Raw genomic sequence first — 20851 nt, 5'->3', positions numbered from 1 at the left:
GCAGGATCATAGCTCACTGTACCCTCAAACTCCTGGGTTCAAGGAATCTTCCTGCTCCAGCCTTCTGCCACTACTTCTGACTCATTTTAAACAATTTTGAAGAGATGGGGTCTCACTATGTTTCCCAGGCTGGTCTTGAACTCCTGCCTTAAGTGATCCTTCTGTTTTGCCCTCTCAAAGCACTAGATTACTGGCATGAGCCACCTTGCCTGACTGACCACAGATACTGGTACAAGAGTCCTATTTAGTTTAATAATTACTCCAGTCCAGCAACAGGAATGGTCTCAGCAACATGTGTCTTTGCCTTTTTAGACATCTGGTATAATTGAACTAAGAGACAATATAATCACTTAACACCTCTTTTTAGGAGTTCGTGTAATATTGGCTTTTTCTCATTACAAAACCCATTTATTCCTTCATGTACCCACGTCTATTCTTCCTCCTTCTCTCTTTATATAAAAAAATTTTTGATTTGGAAGAGACTATAGGTTCGGGTATTGTGCTGGCCTAGGACAGGCTGCAATACTATTCTAGTAAGTATCTGCTTCCAGTCCACTCCTGGTCACAGAGGGCAGGGGTATGAAGGTACAGAACAAGTGGGCTATCTGGCCATCAGTCAATATAGCCGCATTCACCGTTAACCCTGATCTTTCCAGATGAAGTGAAAGCACAACCCACTCCTTCAGGCCCTTAGGAATTATTTCTCAATGATTTAAAAGTATACATACAGTTACTTGCGCAGGAATCCATCCTTTTTCTGACATTTTTGTTAAATCTCAAGTCCTGGGATCACTGCATCAGGTAGGAAAAAAAGTCCTGCCCATCTCTGGTATGTCTCACCTCCCGCCCAGATCTGATCCCCTGAATCTCAAGCTCAGGGTAGGTTCCTTCCCTTCCTGCAGCCAGGTCAGAGTGATGTTGGCAGGTGAGAAGCCAGGTTCTCAGCATGGCAGGGTGTGGTGGCCCTCAGAGTCCTCCTTATCCCTGACCCCCACCCTGGGGATGGGACACTGGATGCGGGAGAGAGAGAGCAGAGAGGTGGAATGTGGGTGGGACTTACCTCAGCCTCTCCCTCACCCCTTTGTGTTCCTCCACAAACCAGTGACCTCCCTCCCTCAGCCCCAGGACTTCTAATGCCTCAGAAAGGAAGGGGAGGCCTGGGCCTTCACCACTGCCTGCAGAAAGCCTTTTCATAATTGTGCCCACCTCCATTCCCACCACAGCTTTAGAGCCTGCCCCTGTGCAGAGACCTGGGTGTATGCCGAGGGTGATCCCGGAAGGTTCTTCCTTCAAATATCTGCATGGTTCAGTTTCTTTCCTTCTCAAGTCTGCTCAAATGACACCTCTATGAGGCCCGCCCTGACCACCCTATTTAAAATTGTCACCCGTATTACTTTGCATTGATTACTGACTTTGCTTTTTCCTTTTATCTCCTATTACATTCTCAGTACAAAAAAGCTTTTCCCAAGATGACCTCAATAATGTTTCCCATCCCACATGTGCTTTAGCAGTGGGACCTTTCCATCCCTAACAAGAGCTGAGGCTAATCCCCTCCTTTTGGACCTGTGACTTGCTTAGGTGGCTGGAACATGTGGAAAGTGACCCTGCCTGACTCCGAGATTCTGATGTGTGTGGTTGCTTGAAATACCCACTCCTAGAGCCCAGGTGTGGAGTTGGAAGCATCCAGGCCACGTGGGGTAGCTGGTGGAAGAGAAACCAACTACCTGGTTCACAGCCCCAGGGAGCTCCCAGCCCATAGCTAGTACTGCCTGTGGCCCAGCACGGGAGCCCTCTTGAGTGTTCTGGGGCAGTCGGGCTCCAGATGACAGCAGACCCAGCCTGTGTCACATGGAGCAGAAGAGCTTCCCAGCTGAGCCCTGTCAACCCACAGAAATAGAGATAATAAAATTTGTTGTTTTGTTTTAGGATTCTTTGTTGCTGCAATACATCCATATAATCTACTACTGTTGTTTTGTTTTTATTTTGTCTATCTCTCAGACTGTAAGCATCTCAGACTGTAAGGGAGCAGGTGTTTGTCTCTTTCCATTAAATGATCAACAGGCCTAGAATAATGTTTGGCCCAGAGGCATTCACTAAATATTTGTAAATAGATGAATACATGCTGTGACAAGAATTTCTTAAAGCTGGATCTGAGACTGGAAAGGGGCAGTTACTGGTGTTTGGTTGTGAGGGTCAACTCGAGCTGCCATAACAAAACACCACAGACTATGGTGGCTTACACCACAGAAATTAGTTTCTCATAATTCTGGAACCTGGAAGTCTGAGATTAGGAAGCCAGCAGGTTCAATTCCTGGTGAGGGTTATTTTCCTGGCTGGCAGACAGCTGCCTTCTTGCTATATCCTCACAGGGTAAAGAGAGCAGGAACTCCAGTCTCTTCCTCTTCTTATAAGGACACTAATCCTATCATGGTGGGCCCAACTACTCAACTCATCTGATCTAATTATCCCCGAAGGTCCCCACTTACTTCATCATATGTCACATTGGGGTTTAGAGCTTTGACATATGGATTTGAGGGGGATACAAACATTCAATCCATTACAATATCTTAAGGTCGAGGTCCTGGAACACTGGTTTCTGTTGAGGCCTCTCTTTTTGGCTTTTAGATGGCCACCTTCTCATTATGTTTTCATATGACTTTTCTTTTGTGTGCATGCAGAAAGAGAGAAATCGCTGATGTCTCTTTCTCTTGTAAACAACAGTCCTATGAGAGTAGGACCCCACCCATATGATCTCATTTAACCGTACTTTTCTCCTTAAAGGCTTTATTTCCAAATGTTATCACAATAGAGGTTAGAGTTTTTACATACAAATTTTCAGGGACACAATTCAGTCATAGCATGACTGTGGTATGTGTGTGGTCCTGGTTTAGTGAGCCCTTCAAGACACTACTCAGTGCTGCCCCAGACTCAAAATTTAGCCCACAAACACTGCAGCCCAGCAGACCCTGATCACCAACAGCTTTTGATGCCTCTTGGGCCCAGATGAGAGTATCTAGGCTGCAGGGATGTGCTGGGCTACTGCCCAGATGGTAGCACGGCTCGGCTGCAGTATTTTGGGCTCCAGGGAACTCTCCCCAGGCTTCTGGACACCTAAAGTCCTGATCTATAAGGTAGAAATGGGATTTGAAGTCGAGGTGGTGGATATCCTAAGTTAAGGGGCTGAAAATGGCAGAGAGAGGGGCCTGAGGGATCTAGAGCAAGGTTAAAGGTATTTGTGTCACCAGAGGAGAAAGAGACAACATCCCTGGGTCTGTGGGCAGAGAGCTGCAGAGGGGGCAGAGGCTACCTGGGAACCTTGGAAATAGTAGTTGGTGGCCTTGGTCCTACTACAAGATCCTCATAACCCACGATAGTGTCTTGTCTCTTCTGTGTCCAGTACATGGTCTTTCAGACTTATTGACCTGACTCCAGCTATCATAGGTGAGGAAGGAAGTCGCTGTGACAGTGGGCCACTAAATATTGGTCTCAGACACTGCCATGAAGTCCTAGGCAGTGAGTGGGATGCTGGAAACCCCAGGAATTTAGGACAACAACTGATCCATATGGGTGGGGCACAGACACCTCCCTCTCTATGGCCCAGGACCCAGAATATCCTTTCCAAACATGATCTTTCAGGAGACCCCTAGACCAGTCCTTTCCATGTCATCCTTCTCCCTCCCTGGCTCCTTCCTCTCCTCATAACCCCTACCCACTGATGTCCGTATTTCCTCCCTGTCTTCACTTCCCCAGGAGCCTCCCCCTTTCCTGGGGCTAAGGCTCCAGTGGCCACTCCTCCAAGATCCTAGAGTCTAAGACTCCCTGGACTGAGTCCCAGGTGGAGGGGCCTCGACCCTCAGAGGCAGCAGCAGAAACAAGTAACACAGACTCCAGAGTCCAAGGTCTCATCCCAAAAGAGTGATGGCATCTCATATGTCTGCTGTGTCCACTCAAGACCCAGGAACCACTTACTGTGGCGAGGAGACCTCACTCCGCCCTAAGACGAGAGTCCTTTGTCACTCAATGCAGAGGTAACTTTTATATCAGCGTGGATTTTTTTGAAACACAGATCCCAAACCTGACACGGGAGGTGGTGCACTCTTCTATGCAGGGCTCTGTCCTGCTGCTGGGAACCCAGGGGGACCCGGAGAGGTCCTGGCTGAGCAGTTGAGACTGGAGCTCAGATCCTCTGTCCTTATTCCTGTGGTCACACGGGGGCGCCGCCGTGCTGCCCTCGGATTCTGACTGAGCCTGCTGGAGGGGTCTGGGCTGTCAGAGTTGGGCGACATGGGGCTGGGCATCTGGAGGATGAAGGAGACTCTGAACAGCCCTGGACTCCACGGGAGTTTGAGGCGAGGAGGGCTCAGGAGCCTTGTGCTGTCCCTGAGGTTTCGGCCTCCTTCCTGCAGCTCCTGGTTCCAGCCCTTGATGGCAACACCCTGGAAAACAGAAAAGTAGAAACATTTTCTTCTACTCCCTAATTTTTTCTCCAATGCTTCTTCTTTTCTTTTTCGCATAGATATGACATTCTTTTATTAATGTGCATATTTTCTAGTCACCATATTCAATATCTTAGCTAAGTTTGACTTTTCACTTCATACTCTGTTTCAGAAATAATTTTCAGGGAATAAAATACATATCTTGGTATTTTTAGATAGTATTGACCAAAATGTTTAGAAGAAAACAAGCATGCTTGCCTTTATATGCCTTTTTAAGTTAAAAAGATAATCGATATACAGACACAGTATCATTTTAACATAATCGCCAGTAGTTTAAACATTGTTTAAGATAAATTCTACTTTAATGCACTTGTAACAACACGTATAACTTCTTTTCAGGAAGGACACATGAGACATTGGTGACATACTCATCTCTGGTAGGAGACTTGGGTGACTGTTGTCTGGGGAGGGAGGAATTTTCCCCTGTAAGCCTTTTGGAATGTCTTGAAGGATCTTTTCAGAGCATGTTGCATGAAAAATCCCTCTTATTGGCAAGACCCTCTCCAGTGACCATCGAGTATACCCAGAAGGGGCCCTGTGATGGAGTCTGGACTCTGGCCACCACCGGGTCATCCTTTCCGGTCGCCCAGGTGTCCACCCCTCTGTGCCTCTGCACTGTCACTCCCCTGCCGGAAGACTCAACTCCAAGGATTCTTCCCTGCCAGACTTTCTCCTCAGAGTTCCCATAGAAACCTGCCCTGCACTGCTGGCCTCATGTGGACATTCCAGACCCCCTCTGACCCCACCCTGCTTTGCTTTTGTTCACAACCCTTTTACCAACATTACAGAATATGTTTATGTTAATTGCCAAGTCTCAATCCTATAGAATACAAGCTTTGTGAGGGTAAACACAGGGATTTTAATTGTTTGCAGCTGTATTTTTGTTTCCTTGAAAGTGACTGATTGTTATTTCAAGCATATTTGTTGGTGAGTGAATGAGTGAATGTACACAGATTCATATTCACACTCAGACTCACATACAACAAAACAGTGACACAAAGATACCTTACATAAATTGACACAACTCTCTCTCAGATACTCTCCACAAATTAGCACATTCACACACAGGATACACACAACTGATATACTGACATGTTCTCATACACACATACTCTGGGAGCTTCATTTTCATTCGACGTGATGTTTTGAAAATTTCTCAACATGTATTATTAACTTTTAAATTTTCTCCAAATTAATGAAAAAATTTCAAAGATTCCTTAGGTTTGAGAGAGTGCAATGGTCATCCTAGCTCTAATTATCTCTTTTAGGTGTGTAATAAATTATATTTCTATAATGTTGCTGAAACAATTGAAATCACTGGCCAACATATGACCCTCATTCCTAAATACTTCAGTGCTCATCTGTTCAAAATAACATATCAAACAATAACTGTATTATTACACTGAAGAGAGTTGCCATCAATCCCTAATAGCATACAATCTCTGAGTAATATAAAATATTCTTGATTATTTCCCCATGGCTTCCACATAGAGGCGAGCAGAACTCAGGGTCCCTCGACCCTCTCTGAGGTTCCTTCTTCCTGCAACTCTCTCCAGCCCTGACAGCAATGTGCTGGAAAAAGGAAAATAGAAATATTTTCTTCTCCTCCCTATTTCTCAACTTATTGAAATTTCCCTGTTCACTCAGTTTTCCCTTACCAGGAACAACACCTCCATGTCCAAATGACGTTCCCCAGTGTGGACGTGCACATTGGCACTGTCAAGACTGAGCGCAGAGCTCCCCTAGACTGACGTCCCCTCAGCAGGGCAGAAAGGGCCCGGTGACAGGGTCATACGTGGTGCTCAGAAGTCCCACTCCCAGCAGCAGGACTGCCCTGAGACCTGGAGTGAGCACTCCCCTCCCTCAGTAACTCCATCCTGTCATCTGGAGGTCCAGAAAGGGTCCAAGCAGCACTCGATCCCACCACTCCAACTTTCCTCACCTCCACCCACAGAGTCCAGGTGAGGCCCAGCCCTGCCCCTCCATCCGTCATTTCTCACAACCTCACCACCATCCTCTGCCTCGAGTCCACCAGGATGGACCTCAGCATGCCCTCTGCCTTGTCTGTGTCACTCACCCCAGGTCCCCTTACTACCCTGCACTTGTGTCCCCGCGATGCTCTGCACACCCCTATCCTGTCTTCCTCCACATCCCTCCTCAACTCAGAACTCTTTCCACTGTGGCCCCTGGAATTCTCAGCCCATGATCAGCAAAACCTCCACATCCTCTCTTCAACAGAATCCTGGGTCTTCCTGAGGACACAGCCCTTTATGAAATCCTCTCACATGGAGAGTTCCCCCAGGGACCTTGTACCCACGGGCAGGGAAGTGGGGTGGGCTCCTCGCTCCTCATTGTGGTTCTCAGACCTTTCTGCCTCCCTCCTCCCTAACTTCCCTAACCTGACATGAGATTAGGCCCCCACTTCCCTCATTGTAGACATTCCCTCTGGGCCCCAGGCTGTACCTCTCACTCCTTATTCCTGTGGCTCTTGGCTCACTGTGACCCTCTCTATCAATGCTGTTTCCTTGATCCTTCGTAACTTCAACACATTGCAGATATGGAAGGCTGAGGAGTAATCCCCAAAGGTGTTCAGTCTTCCATCCTTTGAACCTGTGAAGAGGTTGCATTACACAGCAAAAGGAACATTATTGGTGTAAATAATGCTAAGGGCTTTACAATAGAGAGATTGCCCTGAACTATCTGTGTAGCCCAATAACATCACACAAGTCTTTAAATTAAAGACCTGCTCTGGCTGGAGTCAGATGCTGCAGAGGAGGAAGACAAGAGATGCAGAGGAGGGTAAGTCAGAGGTTACAAGAGAGAGGGAGATTAGATGTGCCATAGGGGCCATGTGTGAGGACCAAGAGAGGACTCTGGGAGCTAAGGGTGGTTTCTGGATGGCAGCCAGCAAGAAAATGGGGACATGAGTCCCATATCTGCAGGGAATCAAAAAATTTTTTTTTTGAGTTGGAGTCTCACTCTGTCACCCAGACTGGAGTGCAGTGGCCGCTCTCGGCCACCGCAGCCTTGACCTGCTGGACTCCGGTGATCCTTCCGCCTCAGTCTTCCAAGTAGCTGGAACTACAGGCGCACGCCACTAAGCCCAGCTAATTTTTTGATTTATTGTAGAGATGAGGTCTCACCAAGTTGCCCAGGCGGGTCTCGAACCCGCGGGTTCAGGCAATCCACTCACCTCAACCTCCCAAAGCGCGGGATTACAGGCTGAGCCACCAAGCCCGACTGGGAATCAAATTTAAACAACAACTTGAATGAGTTTGCAAGTGGATTCTTCCCCCAGAATCTCCAGGAAGAATCACAGACCTGACCATACCTTGATCTTAGCTTCCTGGGATCATGTCTGAATTGTTGTAACCCACATAACTGTGACATGATAAATAGGTGCTGTTTAACTCTTGGTCTGTGGTAATTTTATAACCGCGACAGACACCCACGCAGGACTCCCTTGCTCCCTGGCTTCTCAGATGCCAGAACTCCTCTCCTCCAGGACCTTCTCTTCTGTTCTCCTGGGCCTCATGCCCTTGCAGCCCCAAGACCTTGTCATGGCCAAGACCCCCAGCCCTTCCACAGTCTCAGTGTCATGCTTCCTACTCTCTGGCCATCTTCCCACTTGCCCCCTTGCAGGGTGGTCACAGGTTCTGAGGACATTGAGACGATTATTTTATAGTACATTGTGATATAATATCAGGATATCACTCATTGCACATGTGCCTGTTTCCCGGCCTGGACCCCACCCTGTGGTACATCAATTCCACTATCCTTTACCCCCCTGGGATTCCCAGTCTACTGATCCTGCCCTCTACCCACTGTCCTTCAGCCTTGGTGTCCTCTCCTCCCGCCTCACCCATTTTGAATTCTGTGGTGAATAACTTCAATCTCTCCCTGCCTTCCATTGCTTTGTCATATTTCCTTGACAAACTACTCAGCTGTGGATTCTGCCTCTGCCTGCTCTGTACCTGCCCCATGAGCTGCAGGAGACTGAAGAGCAATACACAGCCGTGCTGATTGCTCTGTCTAATGTCATCACCCTAACCTCATTGGAGCCTATCCCATGGCCAGCCATCACCCTCTCCCTGCATGAGGCACCCTCAGTCTCCTCCTGGCAGACTCTTCCCACCCTCTCTCCTTGTTTACAAATGTAGCCCTCCTTTATCATTTTTACTGTAGTCAACAATCTTGCTTTCTGCTTCACTGGGAAAACTGACACAGGAGAAGATGACGTTCACAGATTCCACCACCATCTGCTTGTGCATTGGCAGCTGTACCACATGCCGGGCCTTCCACCATGTAGATAGTTATTGGAGGTTACACATCCTGCTCCCAGCCAGGGTGAGTCTCTCTGCTGCTGCCCAAACCCTCATCTCTCCTCGTCTACTTAGAGGAGGTGGTTCATTAATTCATCTCTGTTTTCTCTTGCATCACTGCCCTTTTTCTCTCTCTCCAATAAATCATATGGAGTCACAAGAAGGCCCATCCCGGCCCTCAGCTAGGGGATGCATCATTGATAATTGCCCAACTGTTTCAGCCTGAAATCTGTCACCATATTCACTCTAAGACCATGCTTACCAAAAACTTCTTCCAGCCAATGATTGAGAACAGCAGGAAAACTAAGTTCCTCCTCTGAGGACTGACTGAGGCTGCAGGACTCTCTAATGTACTTTCTGAATTTCCTAGCCTGCACTGAACCTAGGCCACTTCCAGCTAGCCTTCCCTCCCTCTCTTCCTCACTGGGATTCACACTTGCATTGCAGTCTGCTGTCTGTCTCAGTCTTTTCTGTCTTCCTCCACATTTCTCTAACAAGCATCTCCCCTAATAAATTTTTTCACATTTAATACTGTATTGAGGTCTACTCCTCAGGGCACCCTAACTAATACCAGCAGTATCAGGAATGGTCTAAGAACACAGGAACACACTCTGCCACCAGCTGGCAGAGTGTAAGGACGCCATCTAGGCTGGTGGGTGAAGAAAGTTCATGGCACAAGGTCACAGCTGAACTCCTGTGGATGGCCCTGGTGGTGACCTGAGACGGTGCCCTGGTTAGGGGGTGCTATGGCAGATGGGATGATAGAAGTCTTTGCATGATGGAAAAGGAGGGAAACCTAAAAAGATGATGGCAGTGGCTGGTTCCTGCTAGGCAATTTTGGTGCCTATGGAGGGTTGATGAGAATCAGAGGATTCTTCACAGAATTCCTGGGTACATATGAAAGCCTCTGTAGTGTCTTAGGAGAGGGCTTTATCTCCAATAGAGGAAGGCAGACACAGTGGAGTGGCAACTGGAGACATCATTGTGAGGGTCACAGTACCCAGAGATGCCTGGACCCTCAGCCAAGGCAGACCTGTTGTGTGAAACTCAGGGCCCTGGCAGGGAAACCTGAGGTTCTGCAAATAGGAACATGGTTATCCCGTGATACTCTCCAGGATCCTCCAGGTGTGGAGAGGAGGCTCACCCTTCTCTGGTGATGGCTCCCACTTCCTGTGCTGGAAGATGCTGCAGGTGTCTCACCCTATGATGCAACAGGAAGCCGACTCAGGAGCTCTGCAAGAACTAGCCGGACATCCCTGTAGGACCCGAGGAACACTTCTGGGATTGGAGTGTGAGGGTGTTTGATTAAGGGGCCAGAATGTCAGGCTGAATAAACAAAAATTCTTTGCTGAGGGACACTTTCTCAAGACACAGTTTATCAAAGACCTCAGGGTATGGGACACTCTGGGGATAGCTCCCCATATCATAGAAAAGAATGTTCAACTCTCAGTAAGTTAGTCAAGACCTAGTAGCTCTGGGAAATATAGTGGATGGGATAACACAGCTGAGGGAAGAGGTCATGTGGGTTGGAGACTTATGTGAGGAGAGAAGTCCCACTAGGGTCACCCTCCACAAGAGGGCCCAGAGGGCAGACCTTCCACTAGAATCCCCAGGAATGTGCTGGTAAGAGGGACCTGCATCACTAAGATGTTTGAGGGTATTGTTCTCTGCAGGGCAAGGATGATGGTAGAAAAGGTGATCTCAGAGTTGGTTTCAATAATATCCATGATAAGGATGTGGCCCTGAAGAATAGAGACCAGGGGTGGCAGTTACCTATAAAAGCCAGAGGGCCTGGTTACCATTACAACCCTAGAGGAGCAGCCAATGGGGCTTGACCTGCAGGGAGCTGTCGGGAAGGTTAATAGGTGTGATGTGCCAGGGTCAGAATAGTCAGGCAGCCAACAAGTTTCTACTTAATTTCAATGATAAAAAAGCAAGAATTGAGGAGCAAGAGGCTGAGAGTGTTTGACCCAATTCAAGGTCATGATCCGATTCTCCTACCTAGAACGCTGCCAAGTTTCAGGTTCAGAACCCACTGAGGAAGGATGTGTCCCTATCCTTAGAAGGAAGGAACCCAGAGCCTCATGGCAAGTATGTGCTAGGACAATTCCCTCAGTTCCCTGCAAAGGAACCTACAGCCATTTATTCCAGAGACTGTACACTGAGAAAGGGAAAGGGTCAGAATTTTGAGGAGAATTGTACATTGGGTTTGAGTTGACATTGATTCCCAGATGCCCACAACATCATCACATCTCCCATAACAGTAGGGGCTCACAGATGCCAGAGAATAAACCTGGACACACTATGGCTCATCACGGAACCACTGGGTGCATACATCCAACAGTGGTTATTCCTCCACCCCAAGTGGGATGAACACCACATTTATGTATAGTTTGCTGAGGGTTTTTGCAAACTCCCTTCTCTCTCTCGTATAGTCTTAAGAGATCTAGATGTCCCAGACATCCCGTTGAGTATGAAATCAATTTCTTTTATTGACATAATCATGTTGGCTGAGATGAATGAGCAAGAGAAAGAAAATATGCTAGAGGCCTTTATAAAACACATGCTCTTCAGAAGGAGAAAGATAAACCTTACAGAGCTTCAGGAGTGGCCAGTGAAGTTTTAAAAGTCCAGTCAATGGGACCATGCAGAAATATCTCCTCCAAAGAAAAAGACATGCTGTTGCACTCTCCATCCTCATAGAAAGAAAGAAGTATCCTGTGTGATGAGTCTTTTTTGATTCTGACAACAACATATTGCGCATCTCCACATATTGCTTTTACCCATAAGGTAGGTGACATAGGAGGAGGCCAGCTTCGAGTGGGGCCTGGACAGGAGAGGACGCTGAAACAGATCCAGGTTGCGGTGCAATCAGTCACCATCCCTCAGAGCCCCTGGAGCTGGAGGAAGCAGTGGTGGGAAAAGATGCAAGATGGCGCTAAAGCAAGCATAAGTAGGAGAGTCACAATGGAGGGACCTGGTGTTCTGGAGTAAGGCTGTGACATCCACAGCAGAGACATGCCCCCTTTAGAAGCAATGTTTGGTGTGTTACGGACCCTGATAAGATAGAATACATGACCACTGGACACCAACCAATCTTGTGATTACAAGTACCATTAGGAATTGGGTTCTGGGTAACCCACAAAGTCATAGACTGAACAGGCCTATCAGCGTCCATCAGAAGATAAAAATGTCCATCTGGGCTGTGCCTGAATCTCATGTTAACTACCTCCAGAAACATTCACCCTTGAAGTGGCACTAAACAACCAAGCAGACAACTCTAAGTAAGCTAGCCTTGGTCTTTGGTCAACCCAGGCCTGGCAGGTTGGGCTCAAGAATGGAGCAAACACAGTGGCAGGGGCGAGGCTCTGTAGAGGTTCAGCAGCACTGACTTCCACCAAGCAAGGCTAATCCAGCTGCTGCAGCCTCTGAATGGCCAACTTATCAGAATTAGAGGCCAATGATGGGTGCTAATAGAGCACTATTTCTTTAGATCACCAACTGGCCACTAAGTGACGAATTAACAACATCAAGCTTCTTTCTTTCTGGAGGGCCAGAGGTTTATTTTCACAGAGATAGACAACTATTCTATGGGAGGGTTTTCCTTTCCTGTCTTTAGACCCTCAGCCAGCCCCACCATCCCAGGGTTGTCAACATTCCTGATCCACAGGCTCAGAATTGCTCTGAGTACAGTATTTGCCTGGGGACCCACTTGACAGGAGGGAGGGTGCAGCATGGCCAGGACCTTGGGTTCCACTGGTCATATCATAATCAATACCATTCAAGGTCTGTGGGCCATGCCGAAGACTGGAGAGGCCTTCTAAAGGCACAACTTGGCAAGGCATGGTGGCTCACATGCTGTCTTTGCACTTTGGGAGGATGAGACTGAAGAATTGCTAACCCCAGGAGTTCTAGACCTTGCTTCCCATGTCACTCACAGTGACAGGATACAGCATGAGCACTAAAGCAGGTCTATTCCTGAGAGACAGGAGACTCTTCTGGTGGCCAGATGTGGCTCAAGGACTTCTCTATGTCCTTGTTCAACTCTTTTTAGGTAGCGTGTTGTATAGGATGCATCCATCAAACCTCTCCTTCTATCCTTCACTTGGGGGTCAGACTTGCATTTTGGTCTCCCATCTTTCACAGGGTTTTCTGATTCCCTCCCTATATTTTCTGACAGATGTGTTCATATAATGCTGCATAACTTTAATTAATTCTGGCATTTGCTTCTTGGAGAAAGACTAATAAAATTGTTTTCTTCTTCACACCAATGACCTCTTACTTATTCCAACTTGTAAAATTCTGCTCTTTATCCAACATCTCCCACCCACATTGGCTTCAATTTGCCAGTCTTGTGTATTATCTCTGAGTTAATATAGCTTTCTTGTTTCAACCATTCGGTTTTGGGGTAGTTTTTTAATGTAACATTATGTAACTAACAAGGGTCTCCTAAGTTTTTATGGGCTTGATGCCAAGTTTGCAGCATTTTTCACTTGCCCATGGGGTGCAAATGTTGCAGGATGGTTGACTGGTCACAGTTCATCATGTTTGCCAATTCTCGCGTTGACTGACTTGGATCATCATGGATTAAAGTGTTTACATGGTCTTCAGCAAAGTCCAACAATCTTCCTGAACGTGGAGAATCACTCAGGTCAAAATGTCCCACTTTGAAATGGCAGAACTATTTTCCTACTGTGCTCTCCCTGATGGCATTCTCCCCGTAAATGGCACAAATGTTTCAAGTAGCCTCCACGGCCTTTATTCCTCTGTTAGATTCAAAGAGAAGAATATGTCAGAAGTGTTTGTTTTTCCCACTTGACACTCCATCTTCTTTAGCTCATGAATAGCACTTTCTTCAAATCTGCAAATGCAAGACAGAATCACAAGCACAACATTGTTACTCCAGTTGACAAATGACAATAAACAAACTCCCAACACTGCAGTGTTGCCATGCAAAAAAAAAAAAAAACACTAATATATTCTATAGGTATCAGTGCTCTTGCTCTCTCTCAATCTCTTTCCCCCATAAGAATCAGGAAGGTTACATTTCTTTTTCTTTTTTGTAGAGACAGGGGTCTCAGTATATTGTCCAGGCTGTTCTCAAATTCCTGGCCTCAAGCAATCCTCAGGCCTTGACCTTCCAATATGCTGGGATTACAGACATGAACCTCTGTGCCAGGCCTACTTCTCTTTTATTTCCTTGCATTTGGATAATATTATTTCACTTGCTGTTTTCAATTCCTTTCCTGCTGTCCTTTAAAAAAAATTTTAGTTTGTCTTTTCTCTGTCCTTTCTTCCTTCCCTCTGTCCTTCCTCCTTCCTTCTCTCCTTCCCTGCATCTCTTTTTTCCCTCTTTTATTATGAAAGATTCTTAACATGTGACCTAACTCCATGTGCTTATGCTAAAAGGAAGTATTATCTGGATCTCTAGCCACAGTTTGTGAGATAAAAGTAAAGAAAGTTATTAGCAGAGTCTGAAAATATGCCTGGGGGTAATTCTGCACCCAAGAACATGATTTTACTTCTTAATTCCTCACTTTCAGCTGAGTGTTTTCAGAACACATGAGCAACATATACTTTTGTACATTCCTGGTAGAAGTTTAGATTGATACAAATACCTTGGAAATCAAATTAACATTATCTAGTATGATTAAAGTTCATACACCATGAATTCCCACCACCCTATTCCTGATCATATACTCTGGGACTTTCTTATCTATGTGCCCAGGAGATATGTACATTAATGTTTATGGGAAAAATGGGAATCAACCATATCCACATCAATAGGGAAGTAGAAAAATTGGGGTATAATCATAAAACGTAAAACTTTATCAGTAGAAATGAATGAATGGTGACAGCCTCCCACATCAGGGGAAACTCTCCTACACATAATGTGCATCACAGAAGAATACATGCAGAATGAGACTGTAGTACAGGAAGTTTAACACAGGCAAAACTAATATTTGGTTTGAGGATATATACACTTATTGCAAAATATTATAAATGTTGAACCAGCCCTGCATCCCGGATGAAGCTTACTTGGTTATAGCAAATGATTTTTGAGATGTATTGTTGAATCTGACTTGCTAGGATCTTGTTGAGAATTTTAGCATCAATATTCAACAAGGATATTGGCCTGTAGTTATCTTTCTTTGTTGGATCTTACCTGGTTTGTGTATCAATGTGATCTTAGCTTTGTAAAATGATTTGGAAAGAGTTCCATCTTTCTTGATTGTCTGGAATATTTTCAGTAGGATTGGTATCAGTTTGTCCTTGTATGTTTTGTAGAATTCTGCCGGAAAGCCATCTGGTCCAGGGCTATTTTTTGTAGGCAATTTTCTTATGATATAGTAAATTCCCTGGATTATTATTGACCTGTTTAGGGTCTAGATTTCTTCTTGTTTCAACTTGGGGAGTTTGTGTGATGTCAGAAAGTCCTCCATTTCCTTTAGGTTTTCAAGTTTTTTTCCATATACGTGTACATAGTAGTCTCTAATGATCTTGTATTTCTTTGGTATCAGCTGTGACTTATCCTTAAGCATTTCGATTTCAAAGTCTCAGGGTATAAAATCAATGTGCAAAAGACAGTGGCATTTCTATACACCACCAACCAACAAACAGAAACCCAAATAAAAAGCACAATCCCATTCACAATAGCCAGAAAAAAAAATCAAATACCTTGGCATCTTCCTAACTAGAGATGTGAAAGACCTTTACAGTGAAAAACACAAAACACTGCTCAAAGAAATCGAAGATGACACAAACAATTGGAAAAATATTCCATGCGCATGGGTTGGAAAAATCAACATTGTTAAGATGTCCATCCTACTCAATAAAATCTACAGATTTAATGCAATACCCATTAAATTGCCAGCAGCATTCTTCTTGGACTTGAAAATGACAATACAGGAATTCATGTAGAAACATAAATGACCATGAATTGCCAAAATAATCCTCAGCAAAAAACAAAACAAAACAAAACAAAAAACAGCAGAGCAGGAGGTATTGCACTCCCAGACTTTATACTATATTATAAGGCTACAATAATTTAAACAGTTTGGTTTTGGTGCAAGAACAGGCATATAGACCAATGGAACAGAATAGAGATTCCAGAAGCAAAACCTAAATTTCTCAACCAACTCATCTTCGACAAAGCTCCACCACCAACGACTGGGGAGAGGAGAACCTATTCAGTAAGTTGTGCTGGGAAAACTGACTGACCACATGCAGAAGATTAAAACAAAATCCCTATCTATCCCCATACACAAAAATCACCTCTAAGTGGATCAAAGACCTAAATGTAAACCCTTAAACTATAAGAACCTTAGAAAATGCAGGAGATACTCTTTAATAGTCTCCTGTATTTTCTAAGGTTCTTATAGCTTTAGGTTTTACATTTAGGTCTTTGATCCATTTAGAGTTGATTTTTGTGTATGGGGATAGGTAAGGATCTTGTTTTAATCTTCTGCATGTGGTCAGCCAGTTTTATAGCAAGAACAAGGAACCAGCCATGCTGCCCATCAAAAGAGGACTGGATAAAAACAAATGTGATACATATACACAATGGAATACTCTGCAGCCATAAAGAAGAACAAAATCATGAACTTTGCAGCAACCTGGATGGAATTAGAGTTTATAATACTGAGTGATCTCTCATAGAAACAAAGAGCTGAGTATCACATGTTCTCACTCATAAGTGGACCTTGAACAACTACCGTATTACTATAAGAAAAGGATTGAAAATGGCGGGAAACTGCAGGGAGTGGGTGGAAGGGTGGGGAGGTGTGATTGACAGTAGTCGATATCTGCCTGGGGAAGGGGTGGCACACCTCATCAATAAGGGTAACTGCGTGGTGAATATTTGTATACCTAGTCCTGAATTGTACCTCACAATTTAAAATAAATATTAAAAGAGAGAGAAAAAAAGAAAGAAAATGCAGGAGACACCCTTATGGAAATTGGAATTGGCAACCAATTCCTGATCAAAATCCCATGTGTCCATGCTATAAGAGATAAGATAGATAGGTGGGATCTTATCAAACTGACAAGCTTCTGCAAAGCCAAAGAAACTATCAAGAGAGTGGGAGACAGCCCACAGAATGGGAAAAAATATTTGCCAACTGTATGTCTGACAAAGGCCAAACATCTAGGATCTACAAGGAACACAAATGTGCCGAACAGAAAAAAACAGTCCTATTACAAAGTGGGCAAAAGATATGAATAGACGCTTCTCAAAAGAAGACATACGAGCAGCCAACAGATACATGAAAAAATGCTCAGTCTCACTACTCATCAAAGAAATGCAAATTAAAACTAAACCACCTAATTCATCAATAACTCAAAAAACAACAAATGCTGGAGCGATGCGGTGAAAAAGGAAAACTTCTACACTGTTGGTGGGAATGTAAATTAGTACAGCCTCTGTGGAAAACAGTGTGGTGATTCCTAAAAGATCTAAAAATCGACCTTCCATATGATCCCATAATCTCCCTACTGGGAATATACCCAGAAGAACTAAAATCACTCTGTAAAAAAGATACCTGCACAGGTGTGTTTATCACAGCATCGTTCACAGTAGCAAGAACATGGAACCAACTGTGCTGCCTATCAAAAGAGGACTGGATAAAAAATGTGGTAGATACACACGATGGAATATTACACAGTCATGAAGAACATAATCATGAACTTCACAGCAGCCTGGATGGATTTAGAGTCTATAATACTGAGTGATATTTCACAGAAACAAAGAACTGAGTATCACATGCTCTCACTCTTAAGCAGAACTTGAACAATTATTGTAATACCATAAGAAAAGGATTGGCAGTAGTGGGAAACTGCTGGGAGGGGAGCAGGAAAGTGGGATTGGCAGTAGTGGGAATCTACCTGGGGAACGAGGGGCACACCTCATTAACAAGGGTACCTGCATAATGAACATTTGTATACCTAACCATGAATTGTACCCCACATCCCTAAAAAAAAAAATTAAAAGAAAAAAATTAATTGTTTATGTCACTAAATTTTGAACCTGGTCTCTAGACATTACTTTATAACCTGTCTTTCTTAGAGGCAATTTCAGAGTGCCTATGCACAGACATGTATGAGATACTTTTGTGCAAGTATCTAGCATTAAATATGTGCTCTCATCTGAGAAAAATATAAAACATCTCATCTGAGAAAAATATAAAACATTGTCAGAGACCTATAATCTATAAAATGTCAGTTTCTGCAAGATATATTTTGAATTCTATGTCCGATTCTATTATAGTGATCATAAAGCACATGGCTAAGGGAGTATTGGGGACAGAGGAGGTTGGGAAGAGATGCAGTATTTGAGACTGTGATTACTGACTTTGTTAAAAATCACTATTTCATGACTATTGGGGTTTATCTTAAACTCTCCTCCCTGGTATTCCATTGTATCCAGTTGAGAGGGGACTCCAGCTTCCTACTGCCTAGCCTAGGTATATCTGTCCGTGATTCTGAAAGACAATCTGGCAGATCCCATCAATCTTATGAATTACATTCATTTTTTTCCTTTTTTTAATTTTCAATTTTATTTTGAAGATGTGGGGTACAATTCAGGATTAGGTACACAAGTGGTCATCATGCAGATGTAGTCCTCCCTTTGGTCCCCACTTCGCCTAATTTGAGATCAAGTACCCTTATTGATGTTGTGCCCCCCACACTCCACCCCAGCAGTATGCCGCTACCTCCAATCCTTTGCTTATAGTATTATGGTAAGTGATCAGGGTCCACTTATGAGTGAGAACATGTAGTACTCTGTTCTTTGTTTCTGTAATAGATCACTGAGTATGATAGACTCTAAATCCATCCAAGTTGCTGCAATGCCCATATGTTTGTCCTTTTTTTATGGCTGTGTAATATTCCATTGTGTATATGTACCACATTTTAAAAATCCAGTCCAATTCTGATGAGCAGTTTGGTTGGTTCCATGTTTTTGCTATTGTGAATAGTGCTGCAATAAACATGTGTGTGCAGGTATCTTTTCTGTAGAATGATTCGAGTTCTTTGGGGTATATTCCCAGAAGGGGTTTGGGGCTTATATGAAAGGTCAATGTATAGTACTTTTAGAAATCGCCGCACTGTTTTCCAAAGAGATTGCACTAGTTTGCATTCCCACCAGCAGTGTGGAAGCATTTCTTTTTCTCCACATCCTCGCCAGCATCTGTTGTTCTTTGTTTTATTAATGATGGCCATTCTTACTGGAGTTAGGTAGTATCTCAGTGTGGTTTTGATTTGCATTTCTCTGATGATCAGTGAGGGTGAGCACTTTTTCATGTGTCTATTGGCTGCCCATATATCTTCTTTTGAGAACTGTCCAGTCATATGTTTTGCTCATTTTTTTAATGGGGCTTTTGTTTTTTTCCTTTCAACATGTTTGAGTTCCTTGTAGGTCCTGGATGTTAGGACTTTGTCAGATATACAGTTGGCAAATACTTTTTTCTCATTCTATGAGCTGTCTTCCCACTCTCTTGATGGCTTATTTTGCTTTGCAAAAGTTTTCATTTTGATGAAGTCCCACTTGTTTATCTTATTTCTTATGGTATGGACACTTGGGGTTTTGATCAGGAATTGATAGCCAGTTCCAATTTCCATAAGGGTATCTCCTGCATTTTCTAAGGTTCAGATAGTCTGAGGTTTTATGTTTAGGTCTTTGATCCATTTAGAGTTGATTTTTTTTGGTATTGTAATAGGTAGAGATAGGGTCCTGTTTCAGTCTTCTGCATGTGGTCAGCTAGTTGTCCCAGCACTATTTACTAAATAGGTTCTCCTCTCCCCAGTGGTTGTTGGTGGAGGTTTTGTTGAAGATAAGTTGGTTGAGAATTTTTCTTCTGGAATCCCTATCCTGATGAACGACATTCTTATTGTGGAAAACTACCCACTGGTGAAAGCTGTGTGTCTAAATGTGTACATTTATTATTCGTGAGGTAGAAAATCCAAACAGAATATTCTCTTTATATGCTCTATACTGAAATGTACAAAACAAAATCAAAATAGACCACATTATGAGTGAGAAGTTTATCTTGAATTTTGTTTTTGGATGAGGGCCTCTATCAGACAAGCAGGGGTGCGAAGGTAAGATCCTGATTAACGACAGCCTTGACCTCCTGGACTCAGGCAATCCTTCTGACTCAGCCTCCTGAGTAGCTGGGACTACAGGTATGTACCACCACTCCTGGCTAAGTTGTTTACTTTTTTGTAGAGATGGGATCATACTCTGTCTCCCAGGCTGGAGTGTAGTGGTGCAATCTCGGCACACTGCAACCTCAACCTTCAAGTGATCCTCCAGTCTCAGCCTTCCTAGAAGCTGGGACTACAGGTGTGTGCACCATGCCCTGCTGCTTTTTCTTTCTTTTGCCCTGCTACTTTTTCTTTCTTTTGGTAGAGATGAAGTGTCATTATGTTGCCTACGATGGTCTTGAATTCTTGAGCTCAAACAATCCTTCTGCCTCTTGCCTCCCGAAGTGCTGGGATTACAGACTTGAGCCAGAGTGCCCAGCTTATCTAGAAATTTTTAATCAGACTATAAAGAAAAACAATCCAGCAATATTGTGGGGAAAACATAGAATACTTTTAGATTTTTTAAAAATCCGTGTCTCTTTTTGTTGCCTAGGCTGGAGTGCAGTGCCATGAGCATGAGTTACTTCAGGTTCAACTTCTAGATTCAGAAAATCCTCTAGTCTGGCTAGGTTTTATTTATTTATTTATTATTTTTATTATTTGTGTAGAGATGAGGTCTCCCTATGTTGCTCAGGATGGTCTCAAACTCCTGGGCTCAAATCATGCCTTGACCTCCCAAAGTGCTGGGATTACAGGTGTGAGTCACCACAACCTGACACATTTAGATTTATAATTAACCATATGCATATGTATTCCCTCACAATTTATATACTATCCTTTTAAAGTTTACCTTCATTTAAATTTAACCACACATTTACTTTAATTTTGGGCTTGTCTTTTTTCTTTTATCTCATACCTTCCACTCAGAATCTCTTCTTTTTCCTGATGTTC

The 20851-nt window shown here is 44.1% G+C and overlaps 1 long non-coding RNA gene across 1 annotated transcript; it reads left to right on the top strand.

The window, feature by feature from the left end:
• The first annotated feature begins 3787 nt into the window (after nt 1-3787).
• LOC110596777 lies at nt 3788-5359 on the top strand. Its single transcript, XR_002482713.1, has 3 exons — nt 3788-4028; nt 4836-4873; nt 5087-5359. It is a non-coding gene; the product is annotated as an uncharacterized LOC110596777 (long non-coding RNA).
• The last annotated feature ends 15492 nt before the right edge of the window (nt 5360-20851 follow it).

Source organism: Carlito syrichta, unplaced genomic scaffold (genome assembly GCF_000164805.1).
Source record: "Carlito syrichta isolate Samal-C Ts95f unplaced genomic scaffold, Tarsius_syrichta-2.0.1 Scaffold314080, whole genome shotgun sequence".
Taxonomy (NCBI): domain Eukaryota; kingdom Metazoa; phylum Chordata; class Mammalia; order Primates; family Tarsiidae; genus Carlito; species Carlito syrichta.
Note: the sequence above shows the minus strand (reverse complement) of the source record. Positions and strands in the feature narration are given on the sequence as shown.